General features: G+C 44.1%; 1 long non-coding RNA gene across 2 annotated transcripts in view; it reads right to left on the bottom strand.

Moving 5' to 3' along the window:
• Positions 1-573: 573 nt before the first annotated feature.
• Positions 574-13,876, bottom strand: part of LOC140195365 (uncharacterized) — a 29,062-nt gene continuing 15,759 nt past the window's right edge. Inside the window, exons 2-4 of one of the 2 annotated variants that reach the window (XR_011885439.1) lie at positions 6,594-6,731; positions 5,975-6,095; positions 574-1,432 (exon numbers count right to left, since the gene is read on the bottom strand). This is a non-coding gene — a long non-coding RNA (uncharacterized lncRNA). The remainder of the gene's footprint in view (positions 1,433-5,974; positions 6,096-6,593; positions 6,732-13,876) is intronic. The other variant, XR_011885440.1, reaches the window with a different exon arrangement.

Raw genomic sequence — 13,876 nt, 5'->3', positions numbered from 1 at the left:
TACTATGTTAGGAAATAAATTTTGAAGATTTGTAAAGGTAATTGCTGACCAGGAAAGATTGGAAATCTTCACTCTTTCTCATCCTCTTCCAGAAAGGGATGAGATCCAAAGGTTTATCTTCATCCAGAGCTTGTTTCAGTGTCCCTCCACGAAGATTGAACTTCTGATTAGTAGATAATTTTCTCAGTTTGATTCCACCAATCAACCCTGCTCATTCAACAGAAGAGTGAGCCTTCCAGGAAATAAAGGTAATTTAATAATTATCATAATTTGCAACTCCACCATCTCTTCCCCAAAAGTGATAGCCAAATTAAATCACTATTAAGAATCAAACTTACAAAAAATTATATATATTACTTTCATTAATGTCTTCACCAATGATTGACTGACAGTGTGACATTTTAGTCCCTTGTGGCCATTTTTCTAGCATTTTTTAAGTAATAATAAATGGTTTCATGTTGGTCACTAATGACTGAAATTAGCAAAAGAACATAAGACTATAAGATATAGGAGCTGAATTAGGCCATTCAGCCAATCGAGTTTGCTCCGACATGGCTGATTTATTGTCCCTCTCAATCCCACTCTCCTGCCTTCTCCCATAACTTTTGATGCCCTGACAAACCAAGAAACTATCAGCCTCCACTTTAAATATACTCAATGATTTGGCTTCCACAGCCAACTGTGGCAATGAATTCCACTATCTGGCTAAATAAATTTTTCCAATCTCTGTTCTAAATGGATGTCCTATATTCTGAGGCTGTGCCCTCTTGTCCTAGACTCCCTCACTATAGGAAATATCCTCTCCACAACGACTCTATCTAGACCTTTCACTATTCAAAAAGGTTTCAATGAGAACCCCCTCACCTCACCGTTCCAGTGAGTACAGGCTCAGAGCCATCAAATGCTCCTCATACATTAACCCTTTCATTCCTGGGATCATTCTCGTGAACCTCCTGTGAACTCTCTCCAATGTCAGCACATCTTTTCTTAAATAAGGGGCCCAAAATTGCTCACTTAACCCTCAGGTTCGACTAGTGTGCGTTTGTCTAGGGGAAGATGCCCTCTGGCCCAGCCAAACTGAGAAATCTCGTTTGGGTGGATGCTGCGTGATGTGTTGCCCAGTTACAAATCTGTACTACAAAATATCAGACAGTACACCATATGCAATTAAACAATTGAACTTTATAATTCTTAATCTGACTAATAGGGTTAGTAAAGAAAACAAAAAGAAAAAGGGCCCATTTTAATGAAACAGCCTAATGTGCACGTGAGAGCTCACAGTTCCGTCCATTCGTCCCCCATCGACCTCCTCCGAGCGTCGTTGACTCCCAGACCCTCGCTCCAAGTCCACTGCATCCTGTGGTCCACCAACTCTCTCCACTCATGTCTTCTCTCTTCATCTCTCACCGACAAAAAATTGCGAAACCCTTCTCTTAGACATGCAAGAAGAAAAACACACCTCTCATTGGATGGTGCACATTCCAAAGCCCCCATTATCTCTAGTCATAACCCAAGTACTGCTGCTACAGAAAAACCATTACATTAGCACTGAAATATTACAGAGAGGCCATTACATTAGTAGCGAAACCTTACAGGCCATTACACTCTGCCCCCCACCAAATTTAGACATGTCCTCAGGACGTTGGGATAATTCGCCAACCCTTCCTGCAAAGCACAAAGTCCAACCCAGGTGTAAAAGGCAATGACATAGCTCCCCAAAAACGGTAGTGGCCACACTTTGCTCCACTGGTGCTACATAGGCCAGCCTATCCAGCGGTCTCCTAATCTCTGAGGCTTCCGTTCCCCCTCACCTAACTCTTCAAGTTCCGAAACTACTGGGGATACTTCTGGTCTACCTGGCGAGGCCTCCCCGGGCCTATAACTCATGCCCACCTGTAACTCAGACCCCTCTGTACCATGGCCAAGCCCTGCTTCATCCCTTACAGGGTCCCACTGCAACCCAGGCTGTCTACAGATAGCTCCCCCAATTTCATCTGACCGAGCAGAAGGGCTGGGAGTCTCTTCCTCAATCAATAAGGAGTTTGCAAAAAGGCAGCATGTACCACACATCCAGGTCCTCATCCTCCGAGTCAGTATCCCTCTCAGGGGTGGGGGCCAGCTTAACCTCTCCTACTGTTGGCCCTACAGTTGCCCTGCATCTCTGAAGAATCCTCTTCCTAGGTGTAGGCTCCAGGTTGGGCTCCAAGTCAACCTGCACCTCTTGTCCCAGAGGCAGAAGGTGGTTCCGATGGAGAATCTTGACAGGCCCATTCCCATCCTCGGGCTTCACCCAGAAAACTGGCAGGTTTGCCATCTGATTCTCCACCACATAGAGCATAGCTGCCCATCGATCAGCCAGCTTATGCTTCCCAGGTAGCCCCAAATTCCTTATGAGAACTCAGTCTCCAGGCAGGAGTTTGGAGAACCTCACCTTTTGATCATAGCTCCTCTTATTTCCTTGATTCTGCTTGGCAGCCGTGATCCCAGCTAATTCATAAGCCCTTTTCAGCTCCTTTCTCATGTCAGACACGTACTTTAGATAAATCTTCAGTGGCAAGTTGCATTCGTCAGTCCCAAAACAAAGGTCAATGGGAAACCTCACTTCGCGCCCAAACATCAGATAGTATGGCGAGTACCCGGTAGCTTCATTTCAGGTACAGTGGTAACTATGGACTAGATGTCCAATATGTTGACTCCACCTGCTCTTCTTACTGATCTCCAGGGTCCCAGGCATGTCTAGCAAGGTCCAATTAAACCTCTCGGGCTAGGGAGCACCCTGCGGATGACAGGGAGTTGTCCCTGACTTCGACTCCAAGCATGCCCAGTAACTCATGGATGAGCCTGCTCTCGAAATCCCATCCTTAATCACTATGTATCCACCTGGGAAGGCCATAATAAATGAAATACTTTTCCCACAACAGTTTGGCCACCGTGGATGCTCTCTGGTCCTTGGTAGGAAAAGCCTGAGTATATCTGGTGGTGTGGTCCATGATGACTAAGACATTTACTGTGAGCTGTTAGTGGGTTATATTGACAGGAAATCCATACACACCAGTCCAGGCACCCCGCACTCTGCAAGTGGGTCAAGGGAGTTGCCCTCATAGGCAGCGTCCTCCAATGTATGCACAGAATGCATGACTTGCAGTATTCTTTGACCTTCAGCTTTATTCGGGGCCAGTAAAACCGGTCTCTGAGCAATCCATAGGTCTTTTCAACCCCCAAATGTCCAGGATCATCATGAAGTGACTTTTAACGCAATCCTCCGACACTTCTCTGGCAGAACCAACTGGCAACGCCAAGGTCGGTCCAGAGGCGACGTGACCCGGTATAGGATCTGGTTCTGCAACTCCAACCAAGGCCATTCTCTCAGTAATGGCGGCACCGCCACGTGTTTCGCCTTCTCCGCCTGAGCCAAGTCTCCCTTTCCGACCACTGACCAAATGGTACCGATGCCCGAGTCATCTTACTGAGCAGCTGCCACTTCCCCAGAACTCAATTCTGGCAGCTGGTTTGTCTTCAGAGCCATCAGGTTACAGTAAATTTATGGAATGGCATCATCAGAAGCTCCCAATTGATGCACTGCTTCATCCTGCCTGCTTTCTCTCTGCCTTCACGGTGATGGCAAACTGACACATGGCCTTCACCCCTGGGGCAGGAACGCTCTCCCGCTCCTCATCCCCGACCAGTCCCTCATGTACCCGTTGGGACAAAGCATCAGCATCAATGTTCCTGCTTCCCGGCCGGTACTTCAGGCTGAAATCATAGGCAGACAACGCCTCCAACCACTGATAGCCTGTAGCATCCAGTTTATAAGTTTGGGGATTGTTGTCCACCCTCACCTCAAACTTGGCCCCATAGAGGTAAGTCACTCAGTTTATCCACTACTGCTCATTCAATGCCAGAAACTCCAACTTGTGTGTGGGATAGTTTTTCTTGGAGGGTGACAGACTCCAGCTAACAAACACAACGAGTCTCAACCCAGTGCCCTGATCCTGATACAGGATGCCCCCTAAGCCCTCTCGTCTGGCATATGTGTACAGTACATATGACAACCAGGCGTCCACAAAAGCCAGCACAGGTGCCTGAGTCAGCAGCTCCTTCAGCGACTGAAAGGCCTCTTCACATTTTGCATCCCACCTCAGTTCAAAGGGCTCTGATGGGCTAAGATACTCTTTACCCTCCTCTCCTTTCTCCCCCAAGGGAAGGTAACCACACAGAAGCTGATTCATTGGGTGACTCACTTTCACGTAGCCCTTCACAAACCTCCAATAGTAATGACAGAACCCAAGGAATGAGCGCAGGGCTTTCTGTTTTGTAGTGAAGGAGGATGAGGGGTAACTTGATAAAGATGTACAAGGTGATAAGGCATAGACAGAGTGGACAACCAGAGACTTTTTACCGAGATGGAAATAGCTAATACAAGGGGCCATATTTTTAAGGTGATGAAAGAAAGTATGGAGGAGTGCCAGAGGTAGGTTTCTTTACACAGGGAATGCTGGGTGCATGGAATGCTCTGCCACAGTGGTTGTAGTAGATACATTAGGGGCATTTATGAAACTCTTAGATAGGCAGATGGATGATGGAAAAAGAGGACTATGTAGGAAGGAAGGGTTCGATGAACCTTAGATTAGGTTAAAAAGTCGGTATAACATCATGGCCGAAGGGTCTATACTGTGCTGTAATGCTCTATGCTCCAGACGAAACACTGACTGTCCTTTTCCCCCCCCAATAGATACTGCCTGGCCTGCTGAGCTCCTCCAGCATTTTGCGCTCGGAATTTCAGCATCTGCAGATTTTCTCTTATTTGTGATTTGAAAACACACAGTGATAAGTTTTGGGTATTTAGGAAATAGAGGGATAGAGAGGTAGTATAGGAAAATTGTGCTGGGATGAAAGACCAGTCATAATCCTAGAGTACAAACAGGTTCAAAGGGCCTCATCATACTGTATTCTTAATTTTTTATGCTGTCTCTTTGTGAATATAGAAACAAACAAAATATTTTACATATTTCTTATTTGGTCTGATTTATTTTTCTTTTCTTAATTTGAATTCCTTCTTTTCAATTAATAGGAGGCCAATGTTTAACGTTCCTACACTCCCTTTTTTTATCTTGTGTGATTAAACTGGAGCATCTGGAACAGACCCATGTGGTCACAGGGAAAAAGTATAATAACCATGTCGATAAGAGAAAATCTGCAGATGCTGGAAATCCAAGCAACATACGAAAAACAACACAGAAGGAACTCAGCAGGCCAAGCAGCATCTATGGAAAAAGAGTAAGCAGTCGATGTTTCGGGCTGAGACCCTTCATCAGGACTCCTGTCATGAAGGGTCCCAGTCCGAATCAACGACTGTTTACCCTTTTCCATAGATGCTGCTCAGCCTGCTGAGTTCCTCCAGCATTTTATGTATGTTGCTAACCATGCAGATAGCTGACTGGCAGATTAATTTGACACTGTAAATTGCCTCTTATTATGGAGGTGAGTGATAGAATCTAGGAGAGTTGTTGGGAATGTGAGGAGAATGAAACAGGTTTAGTGTAAACAAATGCTTGTTAGTCAGCATTGACCCAATGGGCCACAGGCCGGTGGCCATGCTGTGTATCTGTGCGACTTGACGTTTAGTTAGGCGGTCCAAGCGGATGATCCATCTCAGCTTCCTCTTCAGATCCCCATGTCACTAAAGAAAATCTTTAGGCCCTAAGAACAGTAGACACAGTAAAAGCTATGGGACTAGACAGCATTTCAGCTGTAGTACTTATTACAGTACTCATAACAAATTTCATGACAAATATGAGTGATGATAATCCTGACTCTGATATTGGTCTCTCTTTGTGGACTGAGAGTGGAAAGCAGGCAGTGAGAGGGGAATCATAATTGGGAAAAGGGGAAGGGAGAGGAGAGGGAGCAGGAACCACAAGAGAACGTTCTGTAATGATCAATAAGCCAATTGTTTGGAATCAAATATCTTTACCTGGTGTCTCAGGAGTGGTTGTGTCTGTGGTCCGAGGCAGGTCGTTGGGACAAGGTGGCCTCTAGTCCCATGTCCAATGTGTTGACCTCCACTACGAAAGGCAAGTCCAGTCTGGGTGGAACTAGGATAGGTGCAGACGTGAACTTTGTTTTAATTCTGCAAAAAGTGGAATTTCAATCTTCTAGCCAATCCAACGTCTAAAATATTTTTTTATTGCTGTGGAGTCAATAAAGGCATCCAGGGAATGTTTTTGTTCTCCCCATGAAAGCGACATGGGGAGCACCACTCTGGAGGAAACTGAACTGGGAGTGAGGATAGCAACCATCACAGTCTTCCCTATGCTAGACAGTCTCAGGATTTACCAGACAGCTTGGGACAGGCATTCCGATATGTTTGACCTCTGCTTAGTAAATGCAGCACCTCCCACTCCTCCTTCTCTTTCAATGTGAGAGAGCCTGGTCCAGCCTATTTGCATAGGCTCCTCAGAAACTGGGATCGGTGGCTGTTGAGGAGACTGGGAAATAGAAGAGGACAGAGGATAATCAGGGGAAGAGTCTCCTCAGCATAATCCCCTTCCTCTATCCCTTCTTTACATTAATCAGTTATTAAATTGAATTACCAGGTCAGTAGTTCGCTACATCCTCCACCAGGTCTCAGGCTAGAAGGATATCCTTTAGCTCGTCATTCACTCCCTTGTGGAATAGAGTGGTTGGTGTTTGAATACTGCAACTGCTCTCTGGGGCCAAGATACAAAATTCTATGGAATAAACATAGAACATAGAATAGTACAGCACAGTACAGGCCCTTCGGCCCACAATGTTGTGCCAACCCTCAAATCCTGCCTCCCATATAAGCCCCCACCTTAGATTCCTCCATATACCCGTCTAGTAGTCTCTTAAACTTCACTAGTGTATCTGCCTCCACCACTGACTCAGGCAGTGCATTCCACGCACCAACCACTCTGAGTAAAAAAACCTTCCTCTAATATCCCTCTTGAACTTCCCACCCCTTACCTTAAAGCCATGTCCTCTTGTATTGAGCAGTGGTGCCCTGGGGAAGAGGCACTGGCTGTCCACTCTATCTATTCCTCTTATTATCTTGTACACCTCTATCATGTCTCCTCTCATCCTTCTCTCCAAAGAGTAAAGCCCTAGCTCCCTTGATCTCTGATCATAATGCATACCTTCTAAACCAGGCAGCATCCTGGTAAATCTCCTCTGTACCCTTTCCAATGCTTCCACATCCTTCCTATAGTGAGGTGACCAGAACTGGACACGGTACTCCAAGTGTGGCCTAACCAGTGTTTTATAGAGCTGCATCATTACATTGCGACTCTTAAACTCTATCCCTCGACTTATGAAAACTAACACCCCATAAGCTTTCTTAACTACTCTATCCACCTGTAAGGTAACTTTCAGGGTTCTGTGGATATGTACCCCCAGATCCCTCTGCTCCTCCACACTACCAAGTATCCTGCCATTTACTTTGTACTCTGTCTTGGGAGTTTGTCCTTCCAAAGTGTACCACCTCACACTTCTCCGGGTTGAACTCCATCTGCCACTTCTCAGCCCACTTCTGCATCCTATCAATGTCTCTCTGCAACCTTTGACAATCCTCTACACTATCTACAACACCACCAACCTTTGTGTCGTCTGCAAACTTGCCAACCCACCTTTCTACCCCCACATCCAGGTCATTAATAAAAATCATGAATAATCAGCCACACTGATTCCCCTGGTGGAGTGTTTCTGGAGAGTGGTGAGGATCTCCTGAAAAATGTTGTCCTGTCTACCTGCAATTGCCAAATTTGATAAGGGAGCTTAATGCAAAGGAATATTTATGAAGCAGAGATTATACTATGATAAAATTCAACCTGCAGTTTGAGGGGGAGAAGATAAAGTCAGATGTATCAGTATTACAGTGGACTAAAGGGAGTTACAGGGGCATGAGAACAGGGTTGGCCAAAGTTGATTGGAAGGGAACATCAGCAGGGATGATGGCAGAAGAACAACAGCTGGAGTTTCTGAAGATAATTCATTGTCTCTGCCTCTTCCTGCCCCACTGAACATGTGTCCTCATACCTCGTCTCCATTCTATCCTCCATGGTTCAGACCCTTCTCAACTACAACTGCAACACTTCTCATGCTGTCGATCTTCTCAGTAACTTTCAATTTCCAGGCCCTGACCACCTCATTTTCACCATGGATGTCCGGTCCCTATACACTTCTATCCTCTCTTGAAGGCCTTAATGCTTCCCATGTTAATCTCAACAAAAGAACCAACCAGTTCCCTCCCATCCACCACCACCCTCCTCCATTGAGCAGAACTGGTCCTCACCCTCAACAATTTTTCCTTTGGCGCCTCTCACTTTCTCCAGACTTGAGGGGTTGCACCCACTTGGACTTCAGCTATGCCTGTTTTTTTCCATTGGCTATGTAGAACAGTCCAGTTTTAAGCCTGCCCCAGTATTGCTCCCCAACTCTTCCTCCATTACATTGACAAGTGTATTGGTGCTGCTTCGTACACCCATGTCAATTTCATCAACTTTGTCTCTAACTTCCATCCTGCCCTTAAATTCACTTAGTCCATTTCTGGCACCTTCCTCCTCATGGGGATAAAGGGAGCCTTTCCTAGTTGGATACCAGTGACATGGTGTTTCGCAAAGGTTGGTGTTGCGATTGCTTCTTTTCACATTATGTGTGAATGATTTGAATGATGGAATTGATGAGGAGAAACAGTTTATATTCCATCTGGGTAGAATCCAACCTGATTTTGATATTGTTTTCTCCTTTCGGTAAAAAAAAAAATCCCTCCCCATCCACTCATCTCCTATTCCCTACTCTGGACTCTTACTTCTCATCTGTCTATCACCATCCTTTCTCCTGTGATCCATATTCCTCTCATATCAGATTCCTTCCTCTCCAGACCTTTATCTTTCCTATCCAGCTGGCTTCACCTATCACCTTCCAGCTATCCTTTCTTTCATCAGCTTTTTATTCTGGCATCTTCCCCCTTCCTTTCTAGTCCTGAAGAAGGGTCTTGGACAGAAATACTAACTGTTTATTAACTTCCATGGATGTTGCCTGACCTGTTGAGTTCCTCCTGTGCTTTGTGTGTGCAAAAATCATCATACATGAAGGGAAGCTAGTCAATAATTTAATAGAGGATACTGAATGTTTTTCCAAATATCTAAAGAGTAAAAGAGAAGCAACAGTGGATATTGGATCACTGAAAAATGACACAGAAGAGGCAGACGTAGTATCAAGCTGGAGTATGTCAACAGGGCTACCTTTTAAATCAGGTCCATAATCAAGATTATTAAGACAGAACTTCACAGCAGTTTTCTTGGAGTTGGACTGTGATCAAACACTGAGCATTCATTAGAAAGGACAAATAAAAATCATGGAAGTGCAAGGGGAGCGGCCATTCTTTTGAGTGAGCCAGCGTATTGAGTGGCTTTTGGCTCATCAGGCTTGGGTGCAGTTGAGTATCTGACAAGTTCCTCATTTGTCCTTAATTGCTCATTCCTCATTTGTTAAGCATAGTAGATAAGCGAGAATGGCTTCAGGGGCAGTGTTTTGTACTGTGTGTGAGTTGCGAGAATTCTAGGAGATCTCTGGTCTCCTGGATAAACACATGTGCACCAGGAGCACTGAGCTGAAGCACCTGAGAGAATGCATTAAGGAATTGGAGCTGCAGTTCGATGACCTTCACCTCATACAGGAGAATGAGGTGATAGATAGGAGCTACAGAGAGGTAGTCACTCCTAGGCAGAAGATGACAGGTAACTGGGTGACTGTCAGGAGAAAGAAGGGAAATGCATAACCAGTGCAGAATACCCCTGTGGCTGTTCCCCTCAATAATAAATATACCACTTTAGACACCGAGATATTGTTAAGGGGGATGACTTACCGGCGGGGAGCCACAGTGACCAGGTCTGGTGCTGTAGCCTAGAAGAGCATAGACGAGAAGAGGACTATAGTGGTGAGAGGAGATTCCATAGTCAGAGGAACAGAGGTGAAATTCTGTGGGCGCAATAGAGACACCCGGATGGTACGTTGCCTCCCAGGTGCCAGGATCAGGGATGCCTTGCATCTAATCCGTGGCATTCTCAAGGGGAGGGTGTGCAGGCAGAAGCCTTGGTACATATTGGCACCAAGGACATAGGTAGACAAGGTGAGAAGGGCGTGAAGAGAGATGTTAAGGAGCTTGGTAGAAAGCTAAAAAACAGGACCTCCAGGGTAGTAATTGCTGGATTGCTGCCTGTGCTACATGCCAGCGAGGATAAGAATAGGATGATCTGGCAGATGAATGCATGGCTGAGGAACTGGTGCAGGGGACAGAGGATCAGATTTATGGATCATTGGGATCTCTTCAGTGGAAGGTATGACTAGTACAAAAGGACAGGTTACACCTGAACCCGAGGCAGGCAAATATCTTTGTAGGCAAGTTGGCCAGAGATGTTCGGGAGGGTATAATCTAAGTTGGCAGGGGAACTGGAGCCAGAGTGATAACGCTGAGAATAAGGTAGTTGGTTTTCAAACAGAGGAAGTGTGTGGCGCAACTCCTAGCAAGGAAAGGCTGATGATAGGGCAAAAATTCCAGTCAACATGGCAAGTTGAAACATAAAAGGTGGACAAAATGAGAAGGGTGAATACAGGACTGAAGGTGTTATGTTTGAATGCACACAGTATACGGAATAAGGTAGATGAACTTATAGTACATTTACATATTGATATGTACGATGTTGTGGGCATCACTGAATCATGGCTGAAAGAAAACTATAGCTGGGAGCTTAACATCCAAGAATGCACATTGTGTCAAAAGGACAAGCAGGTAGGCAGAGGAGTAGTGTGGGTCTGTTGTAAAAAATGAAATCAAGAAAGAGGTGACATAGGGTCAGAAAATTTTGAATCATTGTGGGTAGAGCTAAAGAACTGCAAGGGTAAAAAGACCCTGATAGGAGATAGACACAAACTCCAAAATGTGGTAAAGAAGTGGTCTACAAATTGCAATAGGAAATAGAAAATGCATGCCAAAACAGTAATGTTACAATAGTCATGGGGAATTTCAATGTGAGTGTAGATTGGGAAAATCAGGTTAGTGCTAAATCCCAAGAGAGTGAATTTCTAGAATGCCTACAAGATGGCTTTATAGAGCAGCTTGTGGTTGAGCCCACTAGGGGATCAGCTATTCTGGATTGAGTGGTCTGCAGTGAACTGAAATTGATTGGCAAACTTAAGGTAAAAGAACTCTTTTCATAATATGATAGAATTCATGCTGAAATTTGAGGAGAAGCTAAAGACAGATAGATTAGTATTACAGTGGAGTAAAGAGAATTACAGAGGCATGAGAGAGGAGTTGGCCAAAGTGGTCTGGGAAAAAAATCTGGCAGGGATGATGGCAGAGCTGTAATGGCTGAAATTTCTGGAAGCAACTCAGAAGGCACAGGATATATACATCACAAAGAGGGAAAAGTATTCCAAATGGAAGATGATATAATCGTGGCTGAAAAGAGAAATCAAACCCAACATAAAGAGCGTGCATATAAGAGAGCAAAAATTAGTGGGAAGTTAGAGGATTGGGAGGCTTTTAAAAACCAACTAAACAAGTTATTAAGGAAAAGATGGAATGTGAAAGTAAAGAGGATACCAGAATATTCTTCAGATACATAAAGTGTAGAAGTGTTGAGAGTGGATATCTGACCACTGGGAAATGATGTCAGAGAGATAGTAATGGAGGACAAGGAAATGGCAGTCAAACTGAACAAGTATTTTGCATTAGCCTTCACTGTGGAAGATACTAGCAATATGCAGGAAGTTCGACAATGTCAGGGGTCAGAAGTGTGTGAAGTTACCACTGCTAGAGAGAAGGTTCTTGGGAAACTGAAAGGTCTGAAAGTAGATAAACCACCTGGTATACACTTGAAGGTTTTGAAAGAAGTAGTTGAAGAGAATGCGGAGGCATTAGAAATAATCTTTCAAGAATCACTGGATTCTGGAATGGACCCAGAAGACTGGAAAATTGTATTTGTTACTCCACTTCAAGAAGGGAGAGAGGCAGAAGAAAGGAAACTATAGGCCAGTTAGTCTGACCTCAATGATTGAGAAGATATTGGAATCGATTATTAAGGATGAGGTCTCAGGGTACTTGGAAGCACCCGATAAAATAAGCCATAGTCAGCACAGTTTATTCAAGGAAAATTCTTCCCTAACAAACCTGTTGGAATTCTTTGAAGAAATAGCAAGCAAGAGAGACAAAGAATTGGATGATGTTGTGTACTTGGATTTTCAGAATCCTTTGACAAGATGCCATGCACAAGGCTGCATAACAATTTAAGAGCCCATGGTCTTACAGGAAAGATATTGGCATGCAGAGGAAATTGGCTGACTGGTAGGATGCAAACAGTCAGAAAAACAGTGACCTTTTTGGTTTGGCTGCAGGTGACTCATGGTGTTCCTGAGGATCAGTGTTGGGACCGCTATTTTTCACTTTATATTTGAATGATTTGGATGATGGAATTGATGGCTTTGTGGTCAAATTTGTGGACAATACCAAGATAGGTGGAGGAGCAAGTAGTGTTACGGGTAGAGAGGGAATCTGCAGAAGGATGTAAACAGATTGAGAGGATAGGTAAGGAAGTGGTTGATGAAATATACTGTAATGTATAGTGCATTGACATGCTCTTTGGTAGAACTTAGTGGTAAGCAAGGCAAGTGCAATTGTTAGCATTCATTTTGAGTGGACTAGAGTATAAGAGCCAGAATGTAATGCTTAAGTTGTATAAGGCATTTGTCAGACCACACTTGAAGTATTGTGAGCAGTTTTAGGCTCATCTAAGGTGTGCTGGCATTGGAGAGGGTCACAATGAGGTTTGCGAGAATGATTCTGGAAATGAAAGAGTTAATGGACAAGCAGCTTTTGATTGTTTTGGATCTATACACCCTGAGCTGATTTGGACTGAAGAATGAGGGGGGAATCTCACTGAAAGTAAAAGAATATTGAAAAGTCTGGGTATAGTGGATGTAGGGAGGATCTTTCCTATAGCGGACGAGTCTAGGACCAGGGCACAGTCTTAGTACAGAGGGATGACAAGGTGCCATACATGAGGCTGCTTAACAAGTTATGAGCTTATAGTATTACAGAAAAGGTCCTAACATGGATAAAGCAGCGGCTGATTGGCAGGAGAGAAAGAGTAGGAATAAGGGGAGCCTTTTCCAGTTGGCTGCTGGTGACTAGGGTTCTGTGTTGGGACTGCTTCTTTTTACATTATAGGTCAATAACCTGAATGATGAATTTGATGGATTAGGCAAAGATGTAGCAGATGGAACGTGGTGGCAGGAAGCGTATAGTCATGCATTTGGTGGAAGAAATCAAAGTGTAGACTATTTTCTAAATGGAGAGAAAATACAAAATACTGAGGTGCAAAGGGACTTGGCAGTCCTTATGCAGGATTCCCTAAGGATTAATTTGCAGGTTGAGTCAGTGATGAGGAAGGCAAATGCAATGTTAGCACTCATTTCAAGAAAACTAGAATATAAAAGCAAGGATATAACGTTGAGACTTTTTAAAACACTGGTAAGGCCTCTCTTGGAGTATTGTGAGCAGTTTCGTGTTCTTTATTTTAGAAAGGATATGTTGAAACTGACCTAATTGAAACTTACCGAATGGAGATCAGCAGTTTCTGAGATATTCAGACAATCATTCCATGGTCAAAACCACTCAGATCATATTTCTTCCCCATTCTTATGTTTGATCTGAACAAGAAATTAAACTCTTGACAATGTTTGCATGCTATTATGCATTGAGTTGCAGCCACGTGATTGGCCAATTAGATATTTGCATTTACAAGCAGCTGTGTAAGTGTACCTAATAAAGTGGTTACCAAGTGTACATCTGAAA

Source organism: Mobula birostris, chromosome 3 (assembly GCF_030028105.1).
Source record: "Mobula birostris isolate sMobBir1 chromosome 3, sMobBir1.hap1, whole genome shotgun sequence".
Classification (NCBI taxonomy): domain Eukaryota; kingdom Metazoa; phylum Chordata; class Chondrichthyes; order Myliobatiformes; family Myliobatidae; genus Mobula; species Mobula birostris.
This window is presented reverse-complemented; position numbering and strand designations above follow the sequence as displayed.